General features: G+C 34.3%; 1 pseudogene; it reads right to left on the reverse strand.

The window, feature by feature from the left end:
* Nucleotides 1-2,482: 2,482 nt before the first annotated feature.
* LOC101278491 (3-ketoacyl-CoA thiolase, mitochondrial-like) overlaps nucleotides 2,483-22,515 on the reverse strand; it is a 39,251-nt pseudogene continuing 19,218 nt past the window's right edge.

The following is a 22,515-nucleotide window of genomic DNA, read 5'->3' on the forward strand; positions in this document are numbered from 1 at the left end:
AAATAATAATAATAATAACTATTATTATTATTATAGTTATTCATCTTGGCTTCAGTAGAGGGTGCCATTTCTGTAAAAAAAATGTAATTGGATTATAGATATTAAAATCACCAGATGGGGAACTGTGGTACTAGTAATGTTCTATCTTTTCTTTTTTTTGACAGCTTTATTGGAGTATAATTGCTTTATAATTGTGTGTTAGTTTCTGCTTTATAACAAAGTGAATCAGCTATACATATACATATATCCCCATATCTCCTCCCTCTTGTGTCTCCCTCCCACCCTCCCTATCCCACCCCTCTAGGTGGTCACAAAGCACAGAGCTGATCTCCCTGTGCTACGCTGCTGCTTCCCACTAGCTAGCTATTTTACAGTTGGTAGTGTATATACATCCATGCCACTCTCTCACTTCATCCCAGCTTACCCTTCCCTCTCCCCGTGTCCTCAAGTCCATTCTCTATGTCTGCATCTTTATTCCTGTCCTGTCTCTAGGTTCTTCATGTTCTATCTTTTGATCTGAGTGCTGGCTATATAGGTCAGTTCAGTTAGGGAAAAGCCATCAAGTGTAAAATTATGGTTTTTGCAATTTTTGGTATTATATAATAATAGTAAAAATGTTAACAATTGTTTGGAGATTTAGGGTAAAAGGTACAATAAAGAGGAGGGAAAAGGGATGAAAGAAAATATATATTAATATATTCTCATTTTAATTAAAAATCCCATGAAAGATCTAAATTTTCCATGTATGATTGTTAATTTAAGGTTAATTTATCTTAATGATTATCATGAGGTTCTTATAGTAGCACTTAAATTACACATAAAATATATAATCCTAATATAGCTATTTATTTTCTAATCAAGAACATAAACCTTCCAAAAATTCCCTTCTACATCTTTATAGCTGAATTTATTTCTCTGATTTTTTTGTTTTTTTTCAAAGCGTGTCCTTCAATACAGAAACCGATACTGCATTTATCCGTATTTATTTAGGTCTTTCCTCAGCCCTACTGCCAACCCATGTGTCTTATTCTTAGCTCAGTGAGCTGGCACTAGTTTTGTACCTCAGGATGTTTACTCTGGCTAATTTAGCTAGTGATCTTCTAATGTCTGGTGTTTGGCAATAAAGTCCCAGTTGGAGTTTTCAACAACAGCAGTTTGTATTTAGTTTCTGAATCTCTGTTTTATAGTCTTAGTACCTTCCCTTCTACTACATGAAGACAATTGCTCCTAGGGACACCTGAACCTGAAATGAACTGAAAATATTTTACAGCTTTCAACTTGCCAGCAGTAGAAGAAATATTCATACCAATCCCAGCACTCTGAACAGCTGTTGCTATAAGGTGATGTTGCTAAAGAATCCCAAAATAGAACAAGGCAAATACCATCACTACAAGGTTTCCACTATGTTTTGGAGATATCCAGCTGGAAACTTAATTGTAATTTAAACAGAGAATGCAGAAACAGCTTTCTTGCATCTATTCACCATACTTTTATTGAATTGGATAATTTAATCAATAAGTCACAATACTCTCTAGTGCTGTGCTATGTAAAATTCTGGGAGCAGAGAAATTTGATCTTTGCTGCCTGTTTCTTCCATCTTCCTGTATTGCATTCCTCTAGGATTTAGGTAATATATCCCCCATTCTAATTAAGTCTTTATACACATGCAATCTATTTTCTGTTCTTTGTGTTAGCACCCTACCTCCAAAAACCGCCAGGAACACCGCTGTGTTTATTCTTGTTTGCAGCATTAGGGCATACATACGGTGAAATGTGAGGTGTCTTGGTAAGAAGGTGTATTAGAGTTCTCCAGAGATTAAGGAACGGTCTTGTTTTTGTCTTTATCCATAAAGATCAAAGAATGGTCTTATCTGAATTTGAGGTTCTGTGAAAAAGTTTATTTTCAGCAGGAGACGCGGAAACCTAGCTGTGAGTGCCAGGACAACTTGAAGCAACACCAAGGCCTGGCTGAGAGTTATGAGGCCACAGCCTGCATGTCAGGGGCTTGCTCTTTCTCACTTGTTTCTATTAAAGAATGTTAATAGAATATTCCATTGTAAAGTATAAAATGTAAAAAGAAAATCAGAAAATTTAAGAATTCCTCATAAAGGTATTTATTCACGGATTCATTCATCTATTTATTTTTGGAAATTAAGGCAACACATTCAATTTCCTTGCAATCATATGATCTAAAGCATGTGTGGTGGTCATTGGCCAGAATACGATTTTTTTAAGGCCTTCTATAATTAAACTTCAGTTCAGAAATACATCATATTTAGTGCAAATTTGAGAAAACTTATTTCTGGCCTGAGCTCTTAACTCATGGTAAATACATCTTTACCTCATCAACCCTTGATCACACTCAATCACTGTTTCAGTGGCAGGGCATAGCCAGTTTTAGCAGCTTCTCTAAAGGTCCCCTGTTCTAATGTGGCCTGTCCAAGTAAAGTAACTGTGGGCCATGGTGGGCTCCTTTCTCTTCTCAGGCTGGGCTCTGCATGATGAGTGTCATAACTTGGCCAACTCCAATGCACGCTTATGCCCCTGCACGTTTTCCACCTCCACATCTTAATTCATGAACCATGTGTGCAATAATGCTTGATCCAGATCCTCCCAATGGCTGATCCCCAGTAATGGCTCTTCCATTTAAATTGGTTATACCTGGGTCGAGATCCAAGCTCTTCTCAACTGCCAAGTACTGGGGAGGAAAAGCTCCATTTACCTCTACCAAATCCACATCCTTAGGACTCAGTCTTCTTTTCTTTAGTGCCCCATTGGAGGTAGGGACAAAACCAATATCTATGACAGAGAGATCACATCTAGATACAAAATAGCTCACAATTCTTGTCAGTGTAATGTTATGCTTTTTAGCAGCATCTTTACTAGCTATGAAAGCATCAGATACTTCTGGTACATTCCTTACACTGATGGTCCCTTTGTCCTTGAAAATTGGAGGAAGTTTATTTAACTGCTCCAGGCTCGTTGGGACCAAACTGGCTCATGACTTGCATTGTTTTCCTGTCCTTGTCTTTACCTCAACTGGTACCATCTCATTATTAAAGTAGCCAGCATCTTTAGCAGCTTTCCATCTCTGCTCTGACTACAGGGTGTATTTGTTACATTTTTCTCTGCTAATTTTATGTTTTGCAGCAAGATTCTTTGCAGTAATTCCCATGGGGATTTGGAGATGCTGCTCTGTTAATGCTGCTCGCAAAGAATCTTCCAGCTTGAAATCTGATCAAAACTTGGCTCTAAAACGCACGTTTCTGACACAGTAAGGAGCCATATTTTTGGCTGTTCCACACAAGACAACTTCAGCGTCTTTAACACACATTTCCTGACATCCATTCACAATGGACTGGAAACCAGAGCCACAGAGTCTATTAACAGTGAGAGCTGAGGTCTCTTTCGGAACTCCCACATCAAACTGACGTGCCTTGCCAAGTATGCAGCATCTGAAGAGCTATTTGCCAGTTTATTATAAAGGATACAACTAAAGAACAGACAAATAGAAATGCATAGCGCAAGATATGGGGAGGTGGGGTGTGGACCTTCCACACCCTCTGGGCACCCACCTGTCCCAGCACTTTCATTTGTTCACCAACTTGAAGCTCTGATGGGTTTATTCTTCATTCATAACAGAAGGATTTGCAAAAACAATGGAATTCATTTTTAACAGTAGAATTTTTGTTAATCAAATTCTGGAGAGGACAGTATCATTTGATGCAATGGGAGTTATAGGTAGAAGTTTTAATCTGCCTCTAAAAATTTGGCAAATATAAGGTTAATCTCCCCTGCCCTCCTAGTATTTGCACTTGAGATTTTCTTTATATTTAGTTTCTAAGTTAAAGGAATCCTGAATGAGAGGAATTGAAGACACATGTTTAAAATATAAAATTATAATTTTCAGTGCCATCACTATATTATATTTTAAAAGTTCTATATCTTATGCTGCATTCATAATACTTCTATAGTATATAGTTTAAGAGCCATCTTATCTTACTCGATTGGAACAATTATTTGGTAAGTTAATTGAAAAGTAGGTTAAAGTAGGAATCATATACAAACAAAAAATGTACGCATACCTTAAAAATTTTATTTCAAGTTAAAACATACGCATGCATCTTTGAAAGTTAGTTTACTGATTTATTTTCCACATTTTGCATAAAAGACATCCTAAGGCCTCACACAACATCTAGCAATGGTTTCATTAGGTAAAGTAAGAAGGGCAGAAGGTGTGGAGCAAAAGAGAGGCACTTATTAGCCACAGTTATTCAGTTGGTATATTTTCAAAAGGGAATTGAAACCTTCAATTAATCTCAAAGATTATATGAAGACATATTAAGAGAGTTTCTGTATGTTCTATAAATAAAGTGGATATAGTCCACTTAATGAATAAGGCTTTTATATATTATCTGCAAGGGCTTATAATTATTTTTAAGTATTTTATAGCCTTATGTCATAAATCTTAGTGTCTATTCATTAGGTGAGTTTCTGTTGTTGTTGTTTGTTTATATATATATGTGTATATATGTCCTCTTTCCTTACTTAAGGTACCACTGCAAAGTATTTTGGGAAATTTAGAATAGAAAGCAGAATTCTCAACAGCAGGTCCATTTAGTTGGTTAAAATATGTTTATAACTAATCTTTTAAAATATATACTTGTAGAAATATAATTTTCAGACAATGTTCATCTATTATATATATATATATATATATATATATATATATTTCCCCCATAAACACCAATTATATGTTGACATCGATCCTACTTGTTAGCTATGCTGTCGGTCAAAACAGATCTGACTGCTCTGTAATGGCATTTGGCAGAAGTAAATGGAGATTAGGGGATAGAGAGATCAGTTCAGGCCTCCAGGACAATCTGTAGCTTTCAATTCCAGCCAATCAGTGACACCTGCATGTGGTAATCATTCTCCTTGGTTACAAGTGCTGGCAGAAACTAGAGACGTGTTTTTCAAGCTTAAGCAAAACGAGCTAAATATAAATGTGAAAATCCTCTTCATTGTAGAAGTTTCATCTTCTTTTGAGGAAAAAAAAAGGACAAAAAACAGGGTTGTTTTATTCATATTTTCTATTTTGTAGTAAGGTCAATTAAGCTTAAACACACCAATGAAGGATAAGCATGTTGGGGATAATATTTATCTTCTTGGGCCTATGACAAGAATTCAAACTGCAGTCCAGTATCCAACATGGGACTTTAAACGGCTGTGCTGGTGCCCACTACACCAGTCTCCTTTTTAGTTACTTGTTAGAGCTGTGTGAACCTTTCATCTTGTGAAACTTGCCAACCTCAGGAATATTTTATGAGTTACCAGCTTTGCAACTTTTGTAGAATACATTCAAACATCACTTTTACGGGCAGCAGAACTGTAAAATGTCTCTCCAAAGATTAAAGAAAAGTATATAAAAAGGAAACTATGGAAAGAAAACTAGTAGCATTCTCCCATCATTTCCCAGCAAACTCTTGTTTTCTCTAACTTTAAATGAAGTCAGGCCTCGACTTAGGGGTCAGCAGACCATCCTTCTGAGGTTATCATTCTCAATTGAATCTGTCTCCAGAAAAGCAAAAACACTATAGGTAATAAGCTTCTTCCATTTTTTTTATTCAGGTATTTAACTGCCATTCTTGGGTAAAATAAGATATTACTTTATAATATAGTATTTTTCTTTTTCTTTTCTCCTCTTTTCCAACTAGTTATCCCTAATCTTTTAACAAATTCTCATATAAAAATGTAATATTTATTTAATAGATGATGAAATATGCCAAAGTTTTTTTTTTTTAATAAAGATCAAAGAGCTTGTAAGAAAGCCACACTGTTTTTCCAAATGTGAACAGTAGTGCATTGTTATAATGCCTGTGGAAACCCAGAAGGGCAGCTAGATGCTAGATCTGGTGCATAGGATAAGCCTGGATTTAGATCTTGAATTAAACCCTTTTGAAAATTTGACCTCAGAAAGATTAAAACTGATTTTGTAAGCAGATTTTGGGGAGCATACCTACACAGTTGGCCTTACTTATGGCAAAAAGAGGAAAACTAATAATTATAGAACACCTAGTACATTCCAGGGTCTCAGAGTCACAGACAGTTTTATTTGCTATCTTATATCCATTCTCCTTCTAGATATTATTTGAGGTCAGTTTTAGAGTCTCCATGGGAATTTGCCCTTGGGTTCTTTCAGAAGAGGAGCATGCATGAGACAAATCAAGCAAATATTGAATGGTGAAAATTCAGAACCTGTCTATTGAATGAATGTCAGAAAATTTGGAGAATTTATAAGTGGTAGTTCTTTTTTCTCCTGAACTAGAAATTTAGGAGCTACTGCCATCTTGCTACCAGAAAGAGAGTCTGAGGGTAGTTGTTCCTACTCACTGAAAACAAAGTCAAGATAAGATCAGAGAAAAACCAAGACCTAGAATATTGTTTAAGCCACTGCATCAAGCTTGATCAGAAGTCACTTCTATCCACGGACTTTTCAAAGGATCAAGCACTGGATATGAAAGCCACAGCACAGCCAACTGCACCATATTTGTAAACTACGTGGCCAGCAGAAGCAACAGCACCCAACACTTCCTACTCCCCACATAGCAGAGAAAGTTAGCTCTCCCAACTTGCCTCTGTTAGAGTACACAAGATTTTATCAGCATGTTGTTCTTGAAAGGGAAGTGTCAGTTGTTTTCTTTAGAAGAAGATGGAAAGAGAGAAATGAGTAATTGCTGCTCATCTTTCAGATATAATAACCGGTTAACATGAGGACACGATTCACTGCAATATGTCTCACACACTATGAGTGGCTCAAACTGGATAAAACCATGGCTTAAAGCAGAAAGACAAACTGAAGGCCCACCCAATCTATCCAATTTACTTTAAAGTAATTATTAATAATCCCTTTAAAAATGATAAACCTGGAAAAAGCCTAAGCCAGACAGGATGCCAGGATAATAGGTATAAATCAGCACTGTCCTGCAAAGGAAATTATCAACAAAACAAAAAAGACAACCTACTGAATGGGAGAAAATATTTGCTAATGATATGACCAATGAAGGGTTGATATCCAAAATATATGAACAACTCATACAAGTCAACATCAAGAAAACCCAGTCAACTCGATTAAAAAATGGGCAGAAGTCCTGAATTGACATTTTTTCAAAGAAAACATACAGATGGCCAACAGGCACATGAAAAGATGCTCCACATTGTTACTAATCAGAGAAATGAAAATTAAAACCACAATGAGATATCACCTCACACCTGTCAGAATGGCAATCATCGAAAAGACCACAAATAACAAATGTTGGAAAGGATGTGGAGAAAACACTTGTACATTGTGGTGGGAATGTAAATTGGCGTAGCCACTGTGAAAAACAGTATGGCAGTTTCTCAAGAAACTAAAAATAGAACTACCACATGACCCAGCAATTCCACTTCTGGGTATATATCTGAAAAATACAAAAACACTAACTTGAAAAGGTACATTCATCCCAGTGTTCATAGCAGCATTGTTTACAATCACCAAGGTATGGAAGCAACCTAAGTGTCAACAGACAAATGGATAAGATGTGGTATATATGTATACAATGAATACTACTTAGCCATAAAAAAAGAATGAAATTTTGCCATTTGCAACAACATGAATGGACTTGGAGGATATTAGGCTAAGTGAAATAAGTCAGACAGAGAAAGCCAAATACTGTATGATATCACTTGTATGCAGATTCTAAAAAAGTAGAACTAGTGAATATAACAAAAAGGAAATGTACAGATATAGAGAAACAAACTAGTGATTACCAGTGGGGAGAGGGAAGGGGGTGAGGGAAAAGACAGAGGTAGGGGATTAAGGAGGTACAAACTATTATATATAAAATAAGCCTCAAGGATGTATTGTACAACACAGGGAACATAGCCAATATTTTATAATAATACAAATGGAGTATAACCTTTAAAAATTGTGAATCACTATGTTGTACACCTGTAACTTATGTAATATTATACATCAACTATGTCTTAATTAAAAACAAAAAGCACAGGACTGTCCTGGGAAACCCAAGATGTACAAATCATCTAGCTACAGGGAATAACAAAACTCATGGGTGAGGTATGTACAATGACCTGTGACCTTTGGCTAATATGTAACGAAAACATGACTTTATTAATTCACTTAGTAAACATCGTTGTGTAGACTATCATGCAGCACTATGATACATCATAAGAATAAAAAGATAACCAGAATAAAATTTCTTACCCTAAAATAACACGTGTTTATCAATGGAGAAAGACATATTTGCAGATAGTTATGACACAAACATAAGGTATTGGCAGGGATAAAATAAGCACTCAGATTGAGTACTGAACTCTGTTTGGGGAGGTGGGAGAAAAAGTAACCAGAAAAGCTTAAAAAAAGAAGTGAAATTTGAGCTGTATAACAGTGGAATAATATATATTTGGCAAGTAACTAAGAAAAAAAAGAGTTTAGTCTTAAGTAAGGGAATGAAAGACATGGAATCATGGGGTCTAAAATGGCTTAATAACTTTAGGTTAATTTTGTCATGAAAATATTAAATCTTTCTAAGACTTATTTTCACCAAGGTGAAATGACTAAGAATAATATTGAGAGGCATTTTAGTTAATAAATATATCGTATCTTTTCAGAATCCATTCCTTGGTAGATTTTCAGCAAATTCATTGGCACTCTAGGATTTCTAAGATTGAAATAAATTTACAAAGGTCAGTTTTTATAAGTGAATTTAAGAAAATATTTCTTATTTTCTACATAAAAAACTTTGATTTAAATCCTGGAAGCCAAAAGTGTTATATTTTATTGAAACTGGAAAAAAAATAAAAGAATAGGAAAGCAATTCCCTTAGGAATTAAAGAACATTTTTATTCCCCTTTTATACAGTATGGCAGTTTCTACTTTTAGTGTTCCTCTTTAAAATATAGAAGTAACCTCACCATGAAAATTTTATGTGTAGAACCAAAGAATAAACAGCTTTCACTGATTCCCACCTGTATGCACACAGAGCCAAAAGAGTCCTTTCACTTAATTAAACCAAATTAAATTTTAGAATAACTTTAGAAACACTTACCTTCAAAATAACTGAGGTGTGCACTTCTCTCTAAACCCTCTGCTTGCCAAGTTTTTCCCATTAGACAAGCTTTTACATTATGTCATTAAAATCCTTCTTCTTTACTTAGTATAAATTGTTCAACCCAGAGGTTGTTATTTTTACCTAAGTCCAACATGTTCTGATTTCTCATAATGACCTACTGTTCTAATCTCTTATTTAGTTTATGATGTACTTTGCTTTTATTCTAATACATGGTATTAATGTTTGGTATTTTAAATGTCTGGACCATTAAGTACATAATGAATTACACAACTTTTTTTTTTTTAACTTTCACAAATGAGTTAAATAGGAAGAGAAAAATTTAACACTATTTATGATCTATATAGAAATATAGCATAATGTAGAAATTTAATAACACCTTACTTTTGTGATTCTATTAATTTGCTGGGCTGCCATAACAAAGCATCAAAAACTGTGTGGCTTAAACAACAGAAAGATATTGTTTCACAGTTCTGGAGAGTAGAAGTCCAAGATCAAGGTGTCTGCAGGTTTAGTTCCTACTGAGGCCTGTGAGGGAGAATCTGTTTCTGGTGATTTGCATGCACTCTTTGGTGTTTCCTGGCTTGTATGTGCATCAACCTGGCCTCTGCCTTCATATTCATATGGAGGTATGTGTGTGTGTGTGTGTGTGTCTGTGTGTGTCTGTGTGTGTGTGTATGTCTGTCTCCACGTCCAAAACCCCTCCTTATTTTCAGGATGCAATCATATAGGATTAGAACTCCCCCTATTGAACTCGTCTTAACTTGATCATCTTCAAGGACCCTATTTATAAATAAGGCCACATTCACAAGCACTGGGATTTAGGACTCCAACATCTTTTTGTTATTAAACTCATAGGAGTGACTGGGTTTTGAAATGTTTTTCTTAAAGCAGACTGAGAAAATGCTTAACTGTGGGTCATCATGCCTGGGTTTAAATCCATCCCCTATCATTCATGAAGAAATCATATAATTTCTTCATGTTCTAAGCTTTTGCAAATATACCTGGGTATTTAGGCTCTGTTTTATCTTACCTGTATCAGGAATGAAGATAATATGTCAAGGAAGAAAAAACTGGAATGGAAACTTTTAAAGGGTCTTAAAGAAAAGCAGGAATATTAAGAAGAGAATAGAAATAAAGAAGTAAAAGGTGCCCAAGGAAAAGTGGTTGATATGGAAGAGTGACAAAGAAAATCCAATTTATAATTGGATTTGCTGAAGTTCATGAGATCTTACTTCTCGTTCTGTTGTCTGAGAGGTGCTAGAAGACAAGGCAATCAAGTAACAATCACAAACCCAGAGCCAGATCCTGGTTTCTAAATACTCTCTCTCCACTAATAGGAACTAGAATTATTTGGAGAAATGTCTGATTCCAGGCTGGAGCAGGAACAGTACAAGATGAACTTGGATGATCTTGTTTCTGAAAGTAAGTACTCAAAATTGAGACACACAAAAAGGACACAGAAGCCAACTTGAGGAACTCCCATGGCTAAATATGATGCAATTCAGCATCGAATTAAATGATAGTAAAGCATTATAGCTTCTTAAATGAATTAACTTACTATTATGCCATATTTAATAGTTTATATATCTATATTTATATGGAAAGCCCTTTCTTATAGTAGAGACTCAAGTAATAAATAAGAAAGGAATGAAGAGACCCAAAAAATCACCATTTAACAACTATCAACATTAATTGAAGCAAGACTCATCAATGGATACTAAAAGAAGTGAGTGATATTTTGAGGTGTCACAAAATATTTATACGATCTCAATATAACTCCTTACAAGATAGTGAAAAAAATTGACAGGAACAACTTCATAAAGTGATCAAGTTAACATAATGAATCATGAAACATTTCAATAACATATGCTAACTGACATAAGACATTGAGAATAGCACGATATTGCTTCTGTGGTGTTCCTGACAAATAAAAACATCTATAACCTGGACATATCAGAAATTCCAAAGAGAGATGCATTTTATGCAAAATTACTGTTCTCTAAAAAATAAAATTAAAAACAAAAAGTTAACCTCCCAAAATAAAAGAGACTCAAGAGACGTGACAACTGAATGCAAGGCATGATCCAGGATTTTCGGCATTTTCTGTCATATAAATTGCATTATTGGGAAAATTGTCAAAATCTGAATAATGTCTTCAAATTAGAGAATAATGCTGTATCAGTGTTAATTTCCTAGTGTTGTTAAGTGTGCTATATTCAATGAAATATTTACAGAGAAAGGGACATAATATCAGTAACTTATTCTCATGAGAAACAGAGAGAGAGAGAGAGATGAGGGAAGAATCTGGGTGAAGACTATACGAGAATTTTTGTATTTATTCTTGCAACTTTCTGTATATCTGAAATGATGTTAGAATTAAAAAATAAAAGTTAAAAGGTACTCATATAACCTCTTACATGGTAGAGAGTAAGACTTGAAGAAAGAGCAAAAGTGTTACTCTTGAATTAAGAGAAGAAAGAAATAGGTTGTAGCTTGTAAGAGTGAAAAACTATGACACAAGGGGGATAAAGGAGAATTTCAGCACCACTTGGACTTACAAGATTTGCAGAAATGGGTACACCAGGAAAGGGCAGCAGCAGATGCAACTGGGAAGTATTGCTTTTATGAAATTTTTCCAGGAGCAGAGAGCAAGAAACGTGAAGAGGTGTTTGCAAACAAGAAAGTGAACATGTTAGAAAATACATGTAACCTGAAAATGTGGGCTGAGAAAAAGAGGGTTTTTCCAGTGGGCTCAAGTCTTGAATTATGCATACAAGGGCGTGAGCTAGTGACATTTTTCTTAATATTTTTAATATAAGCATGATAGAATGATAGAATTGGCAAAGGCTAGAGAAAATGGGGTTACAGAAAGTATACATGTGCCCAGAGGGTCAACATGTCCTGGACTCACAGTAGGCTCACACTGGTATTTCTAATGGTTGTTGTGTTGTCTTAATGACAGAAGATCTTGAATTTCTGTTCCCTCATTGCTGTCACCTACTTGAGCCTTTTATTTCTTCTGACACCAAGCTTACCAGATTTTCAGCTTGTTTCTAATTTTGGAAAACCGAAGTCATCTACTATCTTTCTGATGATCTAGGGTACAGAACCATTTTGCAGGACTCAATTACCAGATTATAGGTCTTCACTTTGACTCTTGGAGCTTGAGTATCTACCTAAATTACTGCCTCTGTTAATTGGATGGACTCTATATGTGACCACATTTGAAAAAATATTTACTCCAACTTAATTTCATGGCCTTCATTTCTGTTACATCTTAAAGAACTTCAGCGACTCTCTTATAGTATTTAGAGCTTCAGTTAAAATTATAGATAAAGGGCTTCCCTGGTGGTGCAGTGGTTGAGAGTCCGCCTGCCAATGCAGGGGACACAGGTTCGTGCCCCGGCCCGGGAAGATCCCACATGCCGCGGAGCGGCTAGGCCCGTGAGCCATGGCCACTGAGCCTGCGCGTCCGGAGCCTGTGCTCCGCAACGGGAGAGGCCACAACAGTGGGAGGCCCGCGTACCGCAAAAAAAAAAAAAAAAAAAATTATAGATATCTGCCTATTGTCACGATTACTTTTTTGGATATCACTTTTTTGTTCACCCCGAACTTATCAGGCCTAACTTCTTACATTTACTGAGTTCGATGTATAAACATTATTTTATTATCCTAGGGAGAAAACTCCTTTCACCTTATTTTTCTAAAGAATATGTCAAAATATGATCTTTTGGTTCTTATAACAGAAAAAATTGGAAGTATTTCTATTTCAATATATTTTCTGGGTTCACTTAAGCTTAAATAGGCCAGTTATAATTTACATATTGTGTGAATATTTGTAAAATGTAGAATCTATGCATTTTATTATATAGACTGTTTTAGAGCTAAGTCAATTTACATATCTAAATCAAAATTTACTAATGTTTTATTTAAATTCAATCATGCTTTAAAATGCTCAGAACCATGACAAGGGTTAGATGATCTTATACAAATTTCCCTTTGCACTAACTATTTTGCAATCTATTAACGATATCCTAATATTCTAATTGAATATTGGAAATATACATAGATTGAATCTTAAAATGGTTATTTTGAAGAGACACATTTAAATATGATCAAAAGATGACATCTGTTATAAGGAATCAACGAAAAGTTATTGAACAGGTACCAACTTGTCTAGATAATTGGTTTTCATCAAGTTTCAATACAGAATGACACAAGTGTAGGCAATGACAGAATATTTGGAGCGTTGGTCATCCAAAAGAACTTGAAAATAATTTTCAAAATGCGTCAGGAGTTAAATCCACAGGGATGGTAACTGTGAATGATTATGTAAACATTCATCAGGGTAACTATCTTTCAGGGTTTCACATCCCTTGAACCACTGAGAACACAATTCCTATTTCTAGTTGCATGACTATTTGCAGGGTTTTTCAATTAATATGCTTCAAAAATATGAATTTCTGATTGTGCCATAATTATGCATAACCCAAAAGCACCACATAAGGATAAAAGATTTCAACTGATTTTTTAAATAAGAATTTATTTATGTCACACATGCACCCCAATGTTCATTGCAGCACTATTCACAATAGCCAGGTCATGGAAGCAACCTAAATGCCCATCGATAGATGAATGGATAAAGAAGATGTGGTACATATATACAATGGAATATTACTCAGCCATAAGAAGGAATGAAATTGGGTCATTTGTAGAGACATGGATGGACCCAGAGACTGTCATACAGAGTGAAGTAAGTCAGAAAGAGAAAAACAAATATCATATATTAACGCATACATGTGGAATCTAGAAAAAAGGTACAGATGAACTGGTTTGCAAGGCAGAAATAGAGACACAGATGTAGAGAACAAACGTATGGACACCAAGGGGGGAAAGTGAGGGGGGTGGTGGTGGTGGGATGAATTGGGAGATTGGGATTGACATATATACACTAATATGTATAAAATAGATAACTAACAAGAACCTGCTGTATAAAAATAAATAAAATAAAATTCAAATAAAAAAAGAATTTATTTATGTCATAGTTCTTTCTCAAAAATTGCATTATTGAATTTTACCTATTTATACATGGCATGCAGTTTAAATACCCAAAAATTCCAAAATGAAATATAGAATGCTTTGAATATTCAGATTAAAAATGTAGGTGAATAGGTAGGTTGATGAATGGATAGATGAATGAATGGATATTAGATTAATTGAAATATACATAGATAGCTAGATTGCCAGCTCCAAAGAAAAGTCATAGTGAAATGGTAATCTCAAGCGTCCTGGAGTCCAAGCATTTGTATTCAAGTACTACGTAAGTCGTTTACTACCAGCATGCACTGGGGGGATTTACTTAACATTTCTGTCTTGTTTTACTTATCTATATAATAGATAATTTTATCTGTGATTAATTTTAGTACATCCATTAATATGAATGCACTGAAGATTAAATCAATTAATCAAGATAAATGTACCTGTAGGTATTATTGCATTAGTTTGCTAGGGCTGCCATACAAAATACCACAGACTAGGAGGTTTAAACAACAGAAATTAATTTTCTCACAGTTCTAGAGGCTGAAAGTTTAAGATCAAGATGTCAGCAGATTTGGTTTCTCCTAAGGCCTCTCTCCTTAGCTTGAAGATGCCATGTTCTCACTGAGTACTCACGTCCCTAGTGTTTCTCCCTCTTCTTCTAAGGACATCCTATGACTTCATTTAACTGTATTGAAATTTTTAAAGGTCCTATTTACAAATACAATCACATTGAGGGTTAGGGCTCCTGCATACACATTTTGGAGGGACATAATTCAGTCCATAACAGGTATTAAATATTATTAATGATTGGTATATGACTGATTATTTGGACCACGATTAAGCAATAGTGGCCAAAATGGCAAAACTGAATTTATGTTTCAATGAATAAAAGTTCTATTTATTGTACAGCTAAAGGTCTCAGAATAAATACATAATGAATAATATGCAGTTCCTTTGCCTAGAACCTAACTCCAGCATGGAGATGGCTCCTTCAAACTATAATCAAAACTTTGAAAGGTGGCCCCCAGTATCATTCAAACTAGTGCTGGGCTCAAGAATTCATATTGTTTCAATTGTGAGAAATCAAGTAAATATTGCCTCACCCACTTTTGTCTGGCTTCAAAATATAACATTATGTTTAAAGTTACCTGTGATGGCAAAAGAAATGATTGAACACTTTTTGCTCAATCTATACTATTCAGTCAATAATACTGTTATCTAATTGCAATTGATATCCTGATGGAAATAAATGCATTAAAATATTTTTAATGGGACATTTTTTATATTTATATAGTAATTTCTTAATAGAAAGATGATTTTGATAGAGATAGAATAAGATAGTGACACAGCTAGAAACCCCACGAGGGGGAGATAGATATAGAGGGACTTCAGGAGATGACCATAAGCTAGACACCAACCAGAAAATGCCCAGAACATCTGGCAGCTAAGCAACAATCAGAATACTCTGAAACTAAACACATTTACTTAGCCTAGTACTGCAGAAAAATAGATACAAGAACTGCATTTGGCCTTGGCAGGTCTATAAGATAACAGACCCTAAGAAAAATTGCATTCTTGCATGTAGCCAAAACAGGATAATAGGTAAAAGGGGAAAGAAACTATGTGAAAGGGTCCATTATGCTGAAACTTCAGATGAATTACCATATTTTAGTATATGCTACCACCTTTTACTAATACACATATGATTTAAATAGTGCCATAACAGTCCCTATTCGACTATATAGAGTTAAAGGGGGAACATAAGCCCTGACGTCTACCTAAGAGGGAGGAAGAAGGTGGTCTTCTCCCCTCCCCACTTTTTGTTTAATTATACAAATGTAGCTCTCTTTGTTCTCAGGGCTTTGCTCCCTTGTCTGCCTGCTTGTATCTCTTACAAGCTTCCTATGCTAATAAATTCACTCTTTGCTTATCACTTTGTCTCACACTGAATTCTTTTTGTGCTGAGACAAAAGAACTTGAGCTTCAGTAAGTCCTGACACCAGGTGAGCAGTTTTAATTAAAAGACAGTGGGTTCGAGTCCCTTCCTAAGTCAGGGATTGTGGGTTCAAGTCCAATCTGAGGTGTGGCTGGGTTCAAGTTCCAGCTGAGGAGGAGTGAGGTTTCCATTTTAAAAGGAATTACATTACCAAAATATTTTGATATCACTGTAGATTTAAAAAATTCAATAGTTTATTAAATTGCCAGGATATATAAAGAATTCTGCTCTTTCAAGTAAAATCAACGGTTAATAAAATTTGGGCAAAGATGAATGTGTGTACACACATATACTATATATATACACACATATACATATAATATGTATGTGTATATGTGTGTATGTGGGTGTGGGTGTATAGTCTTATGACAAAAAGAAAAGTTAATCACAGAATTCTTTATTTTTCTCAATTGAATAAAAAGTCGGTGATTATGTTCCCTGTATATCAGGTTTGTCATGTTTTAACCTTCTCAACTTTATCTTTAAATAATTCACAAGCAACCTTTTTATGCCTCACATATTAAAAGAGCGCATTTACTTTTTTTGTTCTCTATGATTTTTATTGTGTTTCCCATTTAGCCTTATCAGTTTTGAATACTTGGTTCATTTCCATCTCTATCTTTTTCCATTCCAATTATTTTCAACAAAACTGCCAGGCGTTTTTTGTCTGCTTAGTTTGACCCTTAACATAGTTAAATATCATCTTTGAAAACTGATGGTAACACAGTAAAAACATAAGGCATTGGGTTATTTTGGTGGGTTGAGTGTTTCAAAGAATGGCCACTGCTCCATTGTGGAATACAGACCAGACAATGATGAGAGGGCAAATGCCAATGACTGATAGTATGTAAAAGGCAACCCTCCAGGATTTCATAGGAATCTTTGGAACCTATGTTTTGTCTTTAGTTCAGTTTTTCATAGAATGATCATGCTAAGATGCTTCTGTCTTCACAATGGTTTTCCTCATGTTTCCCTTTTAGTTTTTTAAATATTCACCTTGGGTTTCAAGGGAGGTTACATATTGATGCTCTACTATTTTCCAATACATTTGGTTAAAAGGGGAATTTGATTTGCTATATTTTTCTGTGTGTCTGGGGGAATCTTGCTGATATTATGCATATTACACTCCAAATTAAATCTCGTCAAAATGTCACAGACACTTTACTGATTAATATACTAAAATGATTACTTTCCAAAGCATGCTCTGTTTATAGAAAGACTGTTACAAAAACTCCCAGTAGATATTTGTTTGAAAGACATTTTACTGACTCAACACGTGTACCTTTTTTTGAATATTTTATGGAAAAATAAAACATCTGTGATTGACATCTGTATTTTTAGATGGTGTTTCTAGCAGTTTATTTGAATTAGATATATTCAGAAATTTTTGAGGAATATTTTATTGTATAAACACAAATTGAGTATGGCAACCTGATTTGGGTTATTTAGCTAACTCCTAATACTAATTATCATATTTTAAAATATTTTGATAATGGAAAAGTGCTCCAATTTTGAGTGATATTTTAATGGTAGACATTTTGAAAAATCCATTCAAATAGAAAGTACATCACACTTATTGTTGATGTTTTCCTTCATGCTGATGAAGCTAATTAGTGTAACACTTCCAACCTCTTTCTGCCCCTTTTCTTAATTCTGTTTTAGGAAAGGTGTTATGGCTTGTCTGGCTTGCAAATTTGGCAATAGAAGAACAAGCTTGCTCACTCAGCTCTATTCTTATGCCTCGTGGAGACTATCTACTCAAAGAAAACCCACATTTTGCTCTCTTCCCTCCAGGAGCAGATTTGTTTTTTGGTAGAGGGACATCTTCCCTAGCCTGACACTGCTGTTCTGTGGAGCTCTGTAAACAGTCCAATTTGGCTTTCTCACCAAGATCTACTCTTACCTTAGCCCTTCAACAGTAATAAAAGCAGTGTATTATATGTGCTAGCTTCATGTGGCTTGTCACTTATTTCTCAACTGTTTCATAATATTGCAAACATGAAGATTCTAATAATTTAGAATGAGCTTAATAGAATTTGCTAAAATTAACTATAATTATATGTCTAAATTTTAATATTCTTCCAAATTCGGCAGAAAAGACAACAATAAAGAAAATATAGATAAGTTAAATAATATAAACATCAAATTTTATAGATATTATGTATAACATAACAGATAATTTCTAACAGGTAACCTTATTTCTCTTTTGCCCATGAAATAGTTTTAAAAATTAATGCACATGCGATAAAAATAGAAACAGAGAGGAAGGTTGAAACCTCTGACTAAAGTTGTGAATGAGTCTATTTCTTCTTGTAGTTCTATTAGTTTTTGTTTCATGTATTGTGGATTTCTTTAATTTGGTGTAAAAACATTTAGGATTGTTACGTCACCATAAAGAATTGACATTTTATCAGCATAAAATTTCCATTTTTATCCCAGCTAATGTGTTTTGGCTTTTTGTCTAATATTAATATATTCATTTTAGCATTTTGTTTAGTGTTAGAATGCTGTATCATATTTATCCTTATGTATGTATCTTATTTGTATATTTATGTTTAAAGTGGATTATGTATAGGCAGTATATCATGGAGTCTCGCTTTTTTATGTATAATCTGAAAATCTTTGCCATTTAATTGGGGTGTTTAGATAATTTACATTTAATAGAATTATGTAATTTTATATATCTCATATATAATATATAATTGAGCTTAAATTTATCATTTATTATTTGTTTTCTCTTATTCCATCTGTTCTTTTTCTCTTTTCCATATATTTCTGTCATCTTCCTTTGTTGGTTTTTAATTATTGAAAACAATAGTTGTTTTAGAGTTGACATTTATATGACTTTAACTTATCACACTCTGTTGTCAACTAATATATTACATATGCTGTAAGAACCTTATGTTCTGTTCTTATAGGACATTTATTTTGCCCTAGTAGCTTTTTTGCTATTGTTGTCAGATGTTTTACTTCTACATATGTTATAAACCTCCCAATATATTGTTAATATTTGTTTTTTAATTGTTGACTTTGAAGATTGTTGTCTTTTTTATTTATTTTTGTTTTGGCTGCACCATGCAGCATTTGGGACCTTAGTTCCCCAACCAGGGATTGAACCCACGCTCACTGCAGTGGAAGCATGGAGTCTTAACCACTAGACTGTCAGGGAAGTCCCTGAAGATAATGTTCAAAATGACAAGTCATTTATACTTGTCCACATATTTACCTTTTCTCAGTGAGTTTTACTCCTTTATGTAGATTCAGGCTTCCATCTGAGTGAGTTTTTCTTTCTACTGAGGACTTTCTTTAACATCTCTTGTAGTTCAGGTCTTCTGGTGATTAATTGTTTCACTTTATATATGTCTGAAAAAGTCTATTTTTCCATCACTTTTTAAAGGTATTTTTGCTAGCTATAGAATTTAACAGTGATAAGGCTGTCCCTCTCTGTTTGTTTTTCCTTTTGGTAATTTAAATTTGTAACTGTCTTTTGCAGTTTTTGATGAAAAGTCTTCTGTAATTGTTCTTTGCTTTTCTCTGTGAAATATTTAATTTACTTTAGCTGTTTTTTAAGATTTTCTCTAAATAATTTAAGAAATTAAATTATGATGTATTTTGTTGCAATATTCTTTTTATCACATGCTTAAAATATACACATAAAAATAATCAAAAAATAAATAAAGAACAAAAACAAGAAAAAAACCACAAAAACAACAAAAAAAATAAAAGTAGAAAAATAAAAAAAAATATATATTTGGAATAGTGGAAAATATTTCCACTATTTTTGATGAGATTCTGCTTATTTTTTTCTTTTTACCTAGAGTGCATTTGTGTCTATTTGTGATATCTAACAAAACTCTGTTATTGAAGAACCAGTATGATATATTCAAAAAAATTATTCTAGATATGATATAGGTTTGACTTTTTATTTTTAGGTCTATGATCAATTCTTTTAATTATTTTGTCAAGGTGTAATTTACATGAAATAAAATTCACCAGTTTTGTGTGTATAATTTGTTCAGTTGTAGCTAATGTAAACAGTTGTACAACAACCAACAAAGTGACACAGAACATGTTCATCTCCCTACAAAATTCTCTTGTATCCCTATGAAGCCAATCCTCTCCCTCTCCTCTAGCTATTGGCAAACAGTGATCTGCTTTCCATATTACACATTAAAATTTCAAACCTGTGCTCCCTTTTAGGCAATGTATAAAATTAGTACTTTTTGTATATTTTGTCCATTTTTTAGTTGTTTATGGTGGAAGGGCTAATCCAGTGTTAGTTTCTCTACCAGTATGGAAGCAGAAATGTTTATATGATTCTTACTTCAAGATCAAACACTGAGGGGCTTCCCTGGTGGCGCAGTGGTTGAGAGTCCGCCTGCTGATGCAGGGGACATGGGTTCGTGCTCCGGTCTGGGAAGATCCCATATGCCGTGGAGCGGCTAGGCCCGTGAGCCGTGGCCGCTGAACCTGCCCGTCTGGAGCCTGTGCTCCGCAACGGGAGAGGCCACAACAGTGAGAGGCCACAACAGTGAGAGGCCCGTATACCGCAAAAAAAAAAAAAAAAAAAAAAAAGATCAAACACTGAAACATATAATAACTCCTTTACTTGACAATTAACTAGATTAATTAACTCATAGCAAATGAAATGGTCTTAAAGCCTGAATTCAGCTTGACATTTATTTCAGTAGTTTTCACTGAGATAGAGGTATTCTCCTACTCTGAAGTTTTATGATCAGAAGGTCAAATGTGGTTATCAAAATATAATTTAAAATTTTTCCAAAATGCTTTGTAATTAATTTTTTAGATTAAAATGTTCCCTTATATTGTACCACCTATTTGCCATAACAGCAATTTTTATTGCAGATCCAAGCTCTTACATATATAGACACACAAATTAACGTTGCCATTTTAAACTTTTCATTTAAAGCTAACAACTGATTCCCACATTGTGGAGAATACAGAGAAACAACAAAAGTGCCCAAGGAAAGAGTATGTATAAGAAAGACATCTTATGGTAAGCATGCATGGATATCAGCAACTTACTTTTTAACAACAGAGAAGAATCACCAGAGAAAGGTATGCATTTCTTTTCATAAGAATGGATGTTACTTTCCACAGTCCTATATATTCTCCTTGATTTATTTGTTCTTTTGTGCACTTTCACTGCACTTCTGATTCTACCTCCAAGAACAATTCATATAATTCTTCATGGAAATAATAACAACAATCTACAATATTTTATCCATTTTTGCAAGCTAGTATATAGAGTTACCCACTCATAAGTAAAAGCACATACTGTAGGAAAAAAATCCATTAAGGAAATTTTGAATCAGTATTTCTATTGAAATTCACAGCATGATAAAAAGTAAAGCTAAAAAAAATTGTTACCACCATTATAGGATTGGACTTAATGGGAATCTAGGGTATTGCCCTGTCAATGTCAACAACAGAAATTGATTCACTTTGCATTCTTGTCCAGAAGAAAAATCAGTCTAATGTGACATTAAATTACACTTTATTTTGTGTTTTAAGAACTTAGAGAATTTTATTTTTAGGGCAGCATAAGTCGTGGACTCCAAGGGCAGATGCATACACCTAACAAACTATACATGAAAGACGAAAGCACAAACAGCTCTCTGAATTCCAAAAGAAAGCATAGATAGATATAGTAAACCAGTGGCAACAATGCAATAAGTTATATTAATCACAAAGTTCTAGGAAAATTGTCTAATTCTACATAAATATGTCTGTATGTTGAGAAAGCCACTGAAGGTTATTTAATTTAGAAATTTAGGATTTCTAAATTTTTGTTGTTATCATTATTGCTATATATTACTGGTCTTCAAACCTTAAATTAGGGCTACTTTCCCTCAAAGTCTCTTAGATGTTCATATATATTTATAATTTATAAATTAACCCAGAATTAAATGGTTTAATAATGATTACAGAACTACTATTCATTGTGTACATATAATATGCCATTCAGTTGTGTGCCATGAAAACTGCTTCTAGGCAGAGGGAGGTGATATGTCTTGGTGGTTTTCATGGTGTGAATACTACCACCAAGTCTGCTTTCAAGTTGTCAATGTGATGTCACTGAACAGGAGTTGAAAAAAGATGCATATGTGTGGCTTTTGCATGCCAGTGTGAGCTGGTTCCAGTACAAAATATGTTTGTTGGGAGGATATTCTGCAATGCTTTGAAGTAACGATCATCATCCTTTTTAAAGATGTGGAAATTGTGGTTTTCAGTATTGTTGAATTTACCAAGTGCATGCAGCTAGAATGGGAGAGAAAGGATTCAAACTCCAGGTCTCTCTCCCTGCAAAACTTAATATCTGTATAC

This window comes from Orcinus orca, chromosome 7 (assembly GCF_937001465.1).
Source record: "Orcinus orca chromosome 7, mOrcOrc1.1, whole genome shotgun sequence".
Taxonomy (NCBI): domain Eukaryota; kingdom Metazoa; phylum Chordata; class Mammalia; order Artiodactyla; family Delphinidae; genus Orcinus; species Orcinus orca.